The sequence below is a fragment of the Cavia porcellus genome, unplaced genomic scaffold (genome assembly GCF_034190915.1).
Source record: "Cavia porcellus strain 051 isolate PalLab524CR breed Dunkin Hartley unplaced genomic scaffold, mCavPor4.1 scaffold_23, whole genome shotgun sequence".
Classification (NCBI taxonomy): Eukaryota; Metazoa; Chordata; class Mammalia; order Rodentia; family Caviidae; genus Cavia; species Cavia porcellus.
This window is the reverse complement of record NW_026947506.1, coordinates 41,413,712-41,424,695: the sequence shown is the minus strand read 5'-3', so window position 1 is coordinate 41,424,695 and position 10,984 is coordinate 41,413,712.

Genomic DNA, 10,984 nt, shown 5'->3' with positions numbered 1-10,984 from the left:
GCTGTCGTGAGTCACAGGCTTGAAACTAGGTTCCTTCAGACAAGAACTACACTGTTGCCTCTTGTGAGTCCCCAGCTTCCTGCAGTGCTTACGACTTGCTGATCTCTGTAATTCTTTGTAATAAAAATTTTCATAATAAAATACATTGTGTTGGTTTTCTCTGGAGATGCTAATATCAATATTTATTAAGCTATCTAATCAGACTCATTTTCACTTCCTGACAGCATCTAATTCACAACAAAAGCATGTTTATGTGACTCCTCCCCAAACCACCTTACACAAAACCCAAATCCTGTAATAAACCCACTCGCACTGAAATAAGAGCAGTCTTCCTTCCTGTAACAAGCCATAAACACAATTTGTTCAATTACAAGTTGTTCTTGAGGATCTTCACAACTGGTTTTTACTTCCCGGGGACTGAGCCCAGGTCCTTTATACTGAGCTAGGTCCCAAGCCCTTTTTAATTTTTTTAAGACAGGATATTGGTAAATTGCCCAGGCTGTACTCAAACTTGTGATCATCTTGCATCAGTCTCCTAGTGCACCGGGATTATAGGCACAGCAGGCTAGCTGTTCATTTTCTTGTTTTGTCATTTGTCCTTTCCTTTCCTTGAGAGTAGATGGTTGGTGTTGCTCACTGCTGTACCCCATTCTCTGGGGCAAGGCCTGACCCTTCGAGAAGTACTCAACAAACATTTGCTGATGAACATGGTACATTGGGGCAGGCACATTGGTGCCACTGCCCCCTGTCCAGCTCAAGACAGCTCTCCACTGAGTCCTCAGGCATATGGACAGATGGGCAAAGGGAGGGTGCCTAGACAGTGTTATGTTAGTCTTCTAACAGCCATTTGTGACTGCCTGGTAGTGAGTGGTTTTCCAAGAGTGAAGGAAATTTGGAAAAGCTCTTGACTGGTCCAGGTCTGTCATTGGAACCTGGGAAAGACTTGACCTGAGTAGGGTCCTACACATAAACTCACTGTCCATCACACACCTACTGACTTGGCACCTCACTTTTCTCCAAACACTGAAAAAAACAAGAATTTGTCTTTGTTCCTTAGAGAACTCCCACAAATCTCTCTCTCTCTCTCTCTTTTTATTTGGGGGGGTGGTGGTAGTGGTACTGGGAATTACATCCAGGGCCTCATGCATGCTAGGCAAGCACTCTGTCACTGAGCTGCATCCCTAGTCCTTATTTGTATTTTGAGACAAGATCTCACTAAATTGCCCAGGCTGTTAGGAATTTGTGACCCTGTTGCCTATGCCTCCTAAGCAGCTGGGATTATAACTTTGTGCCACTGTGTTTGACCCTTATACCACCTTCTTAATTTGTTTTAAATGCTATTTCCTCACTGGGTGTGGCAGCATATGCCGTCATCTCACTACTCTGGGAGGCCGAGGCAGATTCCAAGTTTGAGCCCAGCCCGTGCAACTTAGTGACTTAGCAAGACTTTCAAAATAAGAAAGTAATAAAGGGCTGGGGATGTAGCTCAGCAGAAAGTCCCTGGGTTCAATCCTACCCACCAAATGCAAAAAATAAATAAAAAAACAATTTTTTAAAATGCTACCTCATCCATGAAGCTTTTCTAGAATGCCCTCCACCCCACCCTCACACGGTGAGTTACTCCTTTCTCGTGCTCTCTTATCCACAGCTTGACGGCTGGTGTGGTGGTTACCACAGTGTGCTAACCAGACCTAAGCAGAATCCCAGCGTCTAACCCTGGCCTGGTACGTGGGAAGCACTTCCAGAATGCTTGGGGGAACAGAGGAATGGAAAAGTCAATGAGTCAGTGAATGTGTCCCTGAGATGAGCAACTGATTGGTGAAAAATGAATGAATGAATGAGGAAGTTGAATGTGAAAAAAGATGAATGAACGTTCATTATATAAATGGACACTAGGGCGGGGATTTAGCTCAGCGGCATAAGCGCATGCCTGGCAAGGATGAGATTCGATCCTCGGAACAAAAAAAAAAGACACTCAGTGCACAAATGCAAACTTGAGATATTGGAGTAGCAGAGAGCCACAGAGCCAGCAGGGAAGAGGCGACGTCTGTCCACGGCGAATGTCCCCCAGGCCAGGCGCCCCCAGCAGGCACATGGCAGAGGTGCTGCGTGGTAGCTAAGTCAATGAGTGCAGCGAAGCAGTGCACGGAGGCAACGGGGAATGAAGATGATAACAACCTCCACGTCGAAGTCTGGTCTATGTTGACGTTTTCATCATCCCCGTTATGGAGAGAAGGAACTGAGGCCCACAGAAGAGGACATCACACAGACTCAAAGCTAGGGGCTGGCGCTGGGTGTCTGAGGACCTGAGTAATTATGTGAGTCACAGATGAATGGGACAAGACCCTACTTGGGCTGTCTACGTGGTGCCCTTCTTGGGCTGAAGCCAAATTTGAAGTTCTGCGACTTAAGATGAGAGCATCTGTCCCTCCATGCTGCAGGACCCTCAGGACTCAGATCCAGAGTACTGTCCAGCAACTGCCACCAGGGGGCAGCAAAACCCCACCCAGGTCTACTGGCCCTCAAGTCCAGCCACGGGGCCAGTGCATTCTCCACCTGTTCCAGACCCAGTCCTGGGCACTTAGGCTTAGGGATCCGAAAGACCTGGTGCCAAAGTTTGGTTCTGCCTACCCCGAGACTAGGCAACAACTTACCCTCTCTAGGGCTGTCTCCCATACATAAGTTAGACACAAGCACTTTCTCTTGACAATTTGCCCATGCATGAGGGGGTGCATGGATGGACAGGGCCCAGCACGGTACCTGACACTTTAGCAGGTGACCCAGTTTGGTCCCAGAACTTAGGGTTTACAGGACACAAGACTTTCAGTGTTTAAACCAAGACAATCTCAGGCAGACTGGGCAGTTTGTCACTCTAGAGGAATGGGCATTCCTGACTCAATCCTTTAATTGCTAGATGATATTAAAAATGCTAAAACAAGAAAAGTTTTTACAAACATTCAATAACTTGAGCTTCTCACTGAATTGGTAAATTAGGGTCTTTCTATGTGGTCAGTGACCACAAATAGAGATAAAATCCAAGATGAGGGGGGAGGTAGCTCAGTGGTAGAATTCTTGCTTAGCATGCATGAGGCCCCAGATTTAATTTGCAGCACCAGGAGAAGAAGAAGAAAAAAAGAGAAAACAATTTTAAAGTAGAGAATATTCACTTCAGAAAAATCTGTCATTTCCTTTCTTTTTTCTCTCCTCCTCCTCCTCCTCTTCCTCCTCCTGCTCCTCCTCCTCCTCCTCTTCCTCCTCCTGCTCCTCCTCCTCCTCCTCCTCCTCCTCCTCCTCCTCCTCCTCTTCTTTTCCTTTTCCTCCTCCTTCTTCTTCTTTTGACAGTACTAGGGATCTACATTCCCTCCTCCTTTTTCTGGTCTCTTGAGACAGGGTCTCATTATGTAGTTTGAACTTACCTTGAACTCAGTATGTAACCTAGATTGGCCTCGGGCTCACAGAAATCCTTCTGAGTGCTGGGATTCCAGGCATATGCCACCATGGCCGGCCTTTCCCAGCCCTTTTTATTCACTGATTATTGATTTATTTTGGAGACAAGCTTTATGGGATCTAGGAGACCTGCTGCCCAGGTTTGGGTCCATTTACTCAGGGCCTGGGCAGCAACTTCTCAGGTGGGACTTGGACTTTCAATCCTCTTGCTTCAGCTTCCTTTAGGGCTTGGGGTTAAAGGCATGCATCACCAAGCCTAGCTCGCTTGTCACTTTATTTTAAATGTACACTTAAAGACGCATCAGTTTTGTTCCTAGGTATTTACACTAGAGAAGTGAAAATGTGTGTTCACCAAATGACTTGCATGTGAACACGGATAGCAGTGATTTCTCACTGCCTCCAACTAGGATGAACCACATGTCTGTCAAATTGTGATTTATCCATGAAGTGCAGTACGACTCAGCACTAAAGAAACTGTTGATACTTGGAACAATGTAGATGATTCTCCAAAGCGTTACGCTTAGTCTGAAAGATGTCATTGGTCTGATACTCTGAAAGAGCCAAATTTGTAAGGACAGATGACAGATCAGAGGCTGTCCGGGGCCAAGCACAACAGGAGGGGGTCAGGGGCAGTGAGGCTGAGGGAACTTTTTGGGGTGATAGAAATGTTCTATTTCTGGGTTATGGAGGTGGCTATGTGGCCATACGCATCTGTCAGACGCACCCAACCATGTGCTCAGAAAAGGTGAACTGACTTGTATGAAAGCTGTGGTTCAATAAACTTGAGTCGACTGGTCAGGTTGCAGGGGGCCAACCCTTCCTCATCTGAGTGCTTTGGGGCAGCCAAGGCAAACTGTAGCTAAACTGCGCCCACCCCAGGCAGCTCAGACCCCGAAAACCTGGCCTGCCTAGCTAGCGGCCAAGGCTTCGGTGACAAACTTTCCAAGCTCACAGGCCAGAGTGGATGAAGCCCCAGACTCTGTCACTGGGCCACAGCTAGCATGATCTCCAGGGGCCCAGTGTGAGTCACCAAATGTCTTCCTACCCCTGACCTTGGACCCCCGGCTGGAGGACACTATGGTTGACTCCTGGCTGAAGGGCCCAACAGGAGAGGTGCTTATCGATTGGGGTTCTGTTGTTAATATCCAAATGCCACAGACTGGGTAAGTTTTAAAGGAAAAAAGTGTTTATTTTGGCTCATGGGTTTGGAAGTCTTAGGTCAAAGGGTTGCATCTGGTGGTGGCCTTGCTTGGAGAGTCCTGAGGTGGTGCAGGACATTGTCCAGTGACAGGGACTGCACACGTGTGTGCATGTGCTCTGGTGTCTGTCCCTTCTCTTATAAAACCACCAGGGTTCAGTCATAGGGACTGCTTCCTGGGGCTTCGCCCCCGACCCTAATCACTTGCCATAGGCCATCCTCTAACATCTCGGTCAGAGGAACCTTCTCTCCTCTCAGTACCTTACCCTAAGCACTAAATTCCAGCCTGAGTTCCTTTTATGGGGGAGGGGATCAAACTATACAAGAGCCACAGCTGATGCAGCACCTGGTCAGGGCTGGCTCACCACTGTGCTGTCCTTCCCTTGCTCACCCTGGTGCCCCTGGTCATGCCTGTGCCCACACATCCAACCCAGCCATGAACATGTGGAGCACCCACAAACCTCCTGCTGTGCTACCTCAAAATACCCCCAGTCTAATGACAATCAGAGTTACTAACCAGTGCAGTGGCTTTTTCTCAGTACTAGGGTTGGACCCAGGGCCTTGGCACTGACCTACATATCCAGCCCTTTTTATTTTTCATTTTGAGACAGGGCCTCACTAAAGCACCCAGTTGCTGAGGCTGGATTTGGATTTGCAGTCCTCTTGCCTGGGCTTCTCAGAGTGCTGGGGTTATAGGTATGTCATCCAGCCTGGCTCCGTGGGGGCTTTTTATGTACCAACCTCTTTGCAAACTATCCATTGTCTCATTGAATTTTCACAAGAATCTCATGAGATGCTATTTTTAACTTCTACATTATAAAATAAAAAATAAAGAAGTACAAAACATGCTGTTCAATGAATGAACATAAAGCAAAACTCACATAACACCAAGAAGCAAAACATTTATTATCTAGCACCCAGAGCTCACTCCTGACTTTCCGAAGGGAACCGACAGTTGTGAGTGTGAATGTGTGTGTGTGCAAGTGTGCAGGAGTGCACATTAAGGATCAAATCTAGGACCTCACACATGCTAAGCACATTTTCCACCTCTCAGCTACACCCTAAAGACCTTGCGCTCATGATTTTAATGATAATTGCTTCTTCTTTGTCTTTGTCTTTTAATATTCTTACTTAAGCATCACCTCTAGGACTCTAGCTTAGCGTTTCCTGCTTTGGGACCCTACCCACACGGAATCAATCAGGAAGTATTCTCTATTCTTTAGCTCCCACTTCACGCTCTTGCTCATAGCCTTTGCCAAAAATCATTTCCGTGTTTTCGTACAATTAAACCTCACTATTCCCTTCATGGAGGGGTTTCTGTGTCTTATTTTTTAAAAATCACTTCTCATCTCAAGGTTGTAAAGAAAACATCCATATTATTTTTAGATGCTTTATTGTCTTGCCTATTACATTTAGAGCTGCAATTCACTTAAAATTGTCTTTGGGGTTTTGTATAGAAGCCTAGTTTCATTTTCCCACCATATTGATGACTAATTTTTCCAAAACTATTGAAGAACTTGCCTTTCTTCGCTGTGCTAGTGCCTCTCTTCAAATCTTTGCAGCATGATTTTAGCCTGGCTGTTGCCACTGGCAACCAGTTTCACCCAGGTGTGTGCTAATTCTCAGGTGCACAATCTTGCCTGACGCCCTGGGGCCTATTTGATACTCGCACATGGGCAGATCTGGAATTGCAGAGGAGTTTGTGTCACCTGTGGCAATGCCTAACCAACTGTGACAGGATTTGGTGGCTAATTGCTTCTCTCTCCTTCTCCCTGTCGGTCTTCCTTTTCATCCCTTTGGGATTGCTGCCCAAAATAAATGACTCATCCTTCTGGAAGGAACTCAGACACCGTGCTGGAAGTGGCTGAGGAAAGCGGCCCTAGCTGGGTGTGATGATGTGTGCCTATAATACCAGCAGTCTGGGAAGCTGAGGCAGGAGGATGGCAAGCTTAAACCCAGTCGGGGCAACTTAGTGACTTAGTGAGAGAGACCCTGTCTCAAACAATAAAAAGAGCTGGGGACTTGGCTTGGTGTGAAGGCCCCAGGTTCAAACCTCAGTTCATCCAGACAGAAAGAAAGGGATGGGGGAGAAAGAGAGAGGCCCCTGAGGACAGGATAAAGGAAATAGAACATGCACTAGCTAGGACACAACGAGGGCCCTCTGCTGCAGCTGAGTCGAATGTGGACAGCCATGGTGGCATGGGGCAGCCACGTGGTTATTAGTTCTCTCTCCTCCTGGCATGGCTGGGGTTGAGATGCAGTAGAAGGGGAAGCATCTGTGCCAACTGGCTGCCCTGGAAAGACCTGGAAGCCATGGAGGGTGAAGGACTGTGCTGCTGGCTGCTTCCTGTAAGCTGCTTGGAAGACTTGAGAGGAGCAAATGCAAGCTCAGGTGAACCCACCATCATGCAAAGCCAGCTCCCGAGGTGCCAAACTAGGTAGACCAGATGGCTGTTCTGTGGTCATGCAGCCTCACTCCTGAGTTATCCTGGATTGTACGGTTAGTCTATGAACTGCACAGCAGAGCTTCTCCTCAGTGAGGCTGGTGTTTTTACTGCAGCTGCTGAAGGCACGACCTTACTGACCCTTGATAGAGCACTGTCCTATTCCCGGAGGCCAGGCAGCCTCTTGGAGGCAGGTTGATTGCATTGGTGCCTCTCCTGCAGCTGCATTGATCTCTTACTGGAGCTGATACCTACCACATACGGGCTACCCTTCTCTCTCGCCCCTGCAGACAGCATTGCTTAAGGGCTGATTTACTGACTGGAGAGCCCACAATTTTCTCTTCAAACCAAGAGATCATTTTATGGCAAAGGAGAAGCAACATACCGAGAGGACTGTGCACCATGGTACCTAAACTCAGCTGAGAGGTATGGAGTAGATCCTCAGCCTCTTAGCTGAGGTGACCGCTGGGAGACAGGCGCTGAGAGGTGGGAGGGACATATATGCCCCGGGTGTGGAATGTGCCCTGCACTGCCTTAAACCTAGGCACAGCAGGATGAGAAATTCCGATTCGGGGGTGTAGGGAAACACCTCCCATCAGTGTGGAAGCCAGGGGACTTGAAGCAGAGATTCACTGAAGCTGCTCATTTTGGAGATTTTACTGCACTGAGACAAAGTTCAAGAAAGGGATGGGACTACTTGGCGCTGATGAGGAGGAGGAGCTAGATTGTTACTACGTGAGGTTCTGGGGGAATAAATTTAGAACCTGAGGGATTTATTTGGGACCAATTTTTATTTTGGTGGAATTGGTGTCTAAACACAGAAACTTTACATTAAGCTACCTCTCCAGGCCTTCTTCATTAATTAATTAGTAAATTTATTTATTTTGAGGATCTCACTAAGTTGCCCAGGTTGGGCTTGAACTTGTGATCCTTCTGCCTCAGCCTCCCAGAATGGTGGGACAGCAGGCATGAGCACTGGGGACCATTTCTTGATGCTTTTAAATCTAATGATAATTATAAGAGGAAAAATACAGCAAGTAGAGCCTCATATTGTGGGAAAAAAAGTCACAGATGTGACTTCTCAGGAATGAAAGTATGGGTCACTGCACATGTCAAGGACGAGAGAAAGGAGGACAGAGCAGGGAGATTATGTATCTCAGTAACACCCCTGGGACCAGTTAAAGCAGTGAGGACTTCCAGGCACAGTGTTGCACAACTGCAATCCGAGCACTCAGGAGGCTGAAGCAGGAGGATTGCCATGACCAGGCTGGACTATATAGTGAGACCTTGTCTCAAAAAAAAAAAAAAAAAAAGAGAGGTGCAGTCATTTCTTGCTTACTTGCTACCTTCTGCCTGCCATGATCTGCTTCTCCTCTGTAATCTTTATCTGCCATCCCACCCTACCTTGGAGTCAGCTGGCTATGGACTGAAACCTCCACAAACTGTGAGCTAACTAAACGTTTTACCCTTTAACTTTGGGTGCTGGGTATTTTGTCCCAAAAATGACAGAAAAATAACTAGAACAGTCTACTTCAGTTCTTCTGTCTCCGAACAGCTGCATAGATGATACCATGGCACATCTGGCCTCAGCATAGTTGCATGTGTCTTGTTTTCATCTTTGTAGCTTGCTTGGTGCTCCAACACTCACAAACCTGAACTGGAACTCTTAACCAGCACATGGGAAACTTTCTAAATAAAAATAAAAAATAAAAAAAACCTTTTTTGCAGTAATAGGAGTTGAACTTAGGGTCTTTGCAGTGTGTCACCAGCCCTTTTTCAATTTCAAGATATGCTCTTCCTAAGTCACTAATTTGCCCAGGTTGATCTTAAATTTTTATCCTTGGGCTTCAGCTTCTCGGAGTTGCAGGATTACAGGGCGGTATCACCACGCCTGGACTTGGCAATTCTTACGTAGCTGGGGTGAAGAAACAGTGGAAAAATATTCGCTTCCCGATTTCTGGGTGGACAGTTTTGAGGCACAGTCTACATTAGCTTCTCAGACCTTGATCTCAGTGAAGTCAAATCCAAAAACAATGATAACCAGCTCTATTTTGGCTTTCCCTACTTCCTTCCTTCAATATTCTCAAGTACACATCAGTTTCCTGGGTCCAGACTTAATCTAAAATACCCACATGTGCGCTCCTGTCTCTGCTCCGCCAGTGTCTAGGCTGAGACACTTGGTAATCTGGAGTTACATATTAAAAATTTCTTAATGTGTGGGGGTTTCCTATTTATAGCTTTTGTTGTTGTTATTGATTTCTAGCCTACTTGAATTGTGGTCAGAGAATAAAATCTGTTTCTCCAATCCTTCAAATATGTTAAGACTACTTTTTAGCCTAGCATATAATTTTTGTAAATGTTTCATGTGTACTTGGAAAGAACTTGCGATCTGCAATTAGATATGGTTTTTCATGAGCAGAGATATGCTTACAAATATTTAAGAACTGGCTTCCTGGGGAAAGGGAGGATATAAAACCCTGATTTGAAACTTTTGCCTACCACACTATAAATATTCCCATCACATATTTAATTTCAATTTACTAAGAATGTGTCAATTAGTTCAGAAAAATCTTAAAAATTTAAAAACTGCTTCTCATGAAAGGATTCAGGCCCGCACTAACATTTCACTGTGTTCATATCCAAAAGTTTAGATTGCTCAAATCTTTCATATCCTAATTATTTTCTACCTATCTTGTCAGTTCTATTGAAAAACATGATGAAATAGCCTACTGTCTTTTTTCTTATCGGTACCGGGGATCGAACTCATGACCGCCTGCTTGCAAGGCAGGTACTTATGCCGCTGAGCTAAATCCCCAGCCCCAGCCTACTGTCTTTTGATGCAACTATTTCTTCTTGAAGATCGGTCAAATTTGCTGTATTTATTTTAAAGTTTTGGTGCATAAAAATTTAGTCTATTGTTTTTACTGGATTTCTTCCATAGTATCTTGTCTCCTAGTATGCCTGGTTTTTGTGGTTGTGGGAAGCAAATCTGGGGCCTTGCTCATTCTGGCAAACCCTGTACCAATGAGCTGCACCCCTAATTCTGCTTGCTTATTTTTTAAGTGAGAATTTAGGATTAAGTTAGCTGCCTCTGAAGAGGATTTAAATTTTGTTTTGGCGGGGAACACATTGCTAAGGGTTTGAGAGTTCTAGAAGTCTATGACTACTTTCATTCCATTTGAAATGATTAGAAATTGGGCTTCAGCGCCCGTGAGGGCTGGTCTATTTCTGTTTCATTCTGACTACTAGGATATATTCCTTTATTCCACAGCATAAAGACTTTAGGGAGGTCCTGTTTTCAAATATTAGTTCCCTAACCCAGCAAGGCTGTCAAAACCCTTCTCAGCTTTTTAGACATTCATCCCCCTTGGATGGCAGACAACCCCAAGAAAAAAAGTCTGAAATGCTGAGCTCACCTTTCTGGATTTCTGCGTTTTCCCAGACCTCCGTGATTCTTCACTACCCCTTTCATATTCAATTGCCTTCAAACAGATTTTTTAAAATATTCTGACCAATTTTTCTTATTCAGTGGTGGGTTGGTTGGGTTATTAATGTGCCATCTCTGGGGATGAAAGTCTTAGTAGATGCTATTTCTTTTACTTCTATTTTTCAGATGAAGAAACAGGACTCCAAGAGGAAAAGTAATCTATCTGAAGTCACACAGCAGTAAGTGGCGAGACTGTTTTGCTGTTTGTTTGTCTGTTTTAAGTGCCGGAAAGTAAATCCAGGGCCTTGCATGTGCCACACAACTGCCGTGCCACTAAGCTACATCTCCAAACCAGGACTAGGATTCTAGTAGTGTCTGATTCTGAAGAATATCCTCTTTAATTACTGTGCTATCAGGTCACCAGGCAACCCAAATCCTTGGCTTAAAGTTTTTGGTTTTTTTGGATGG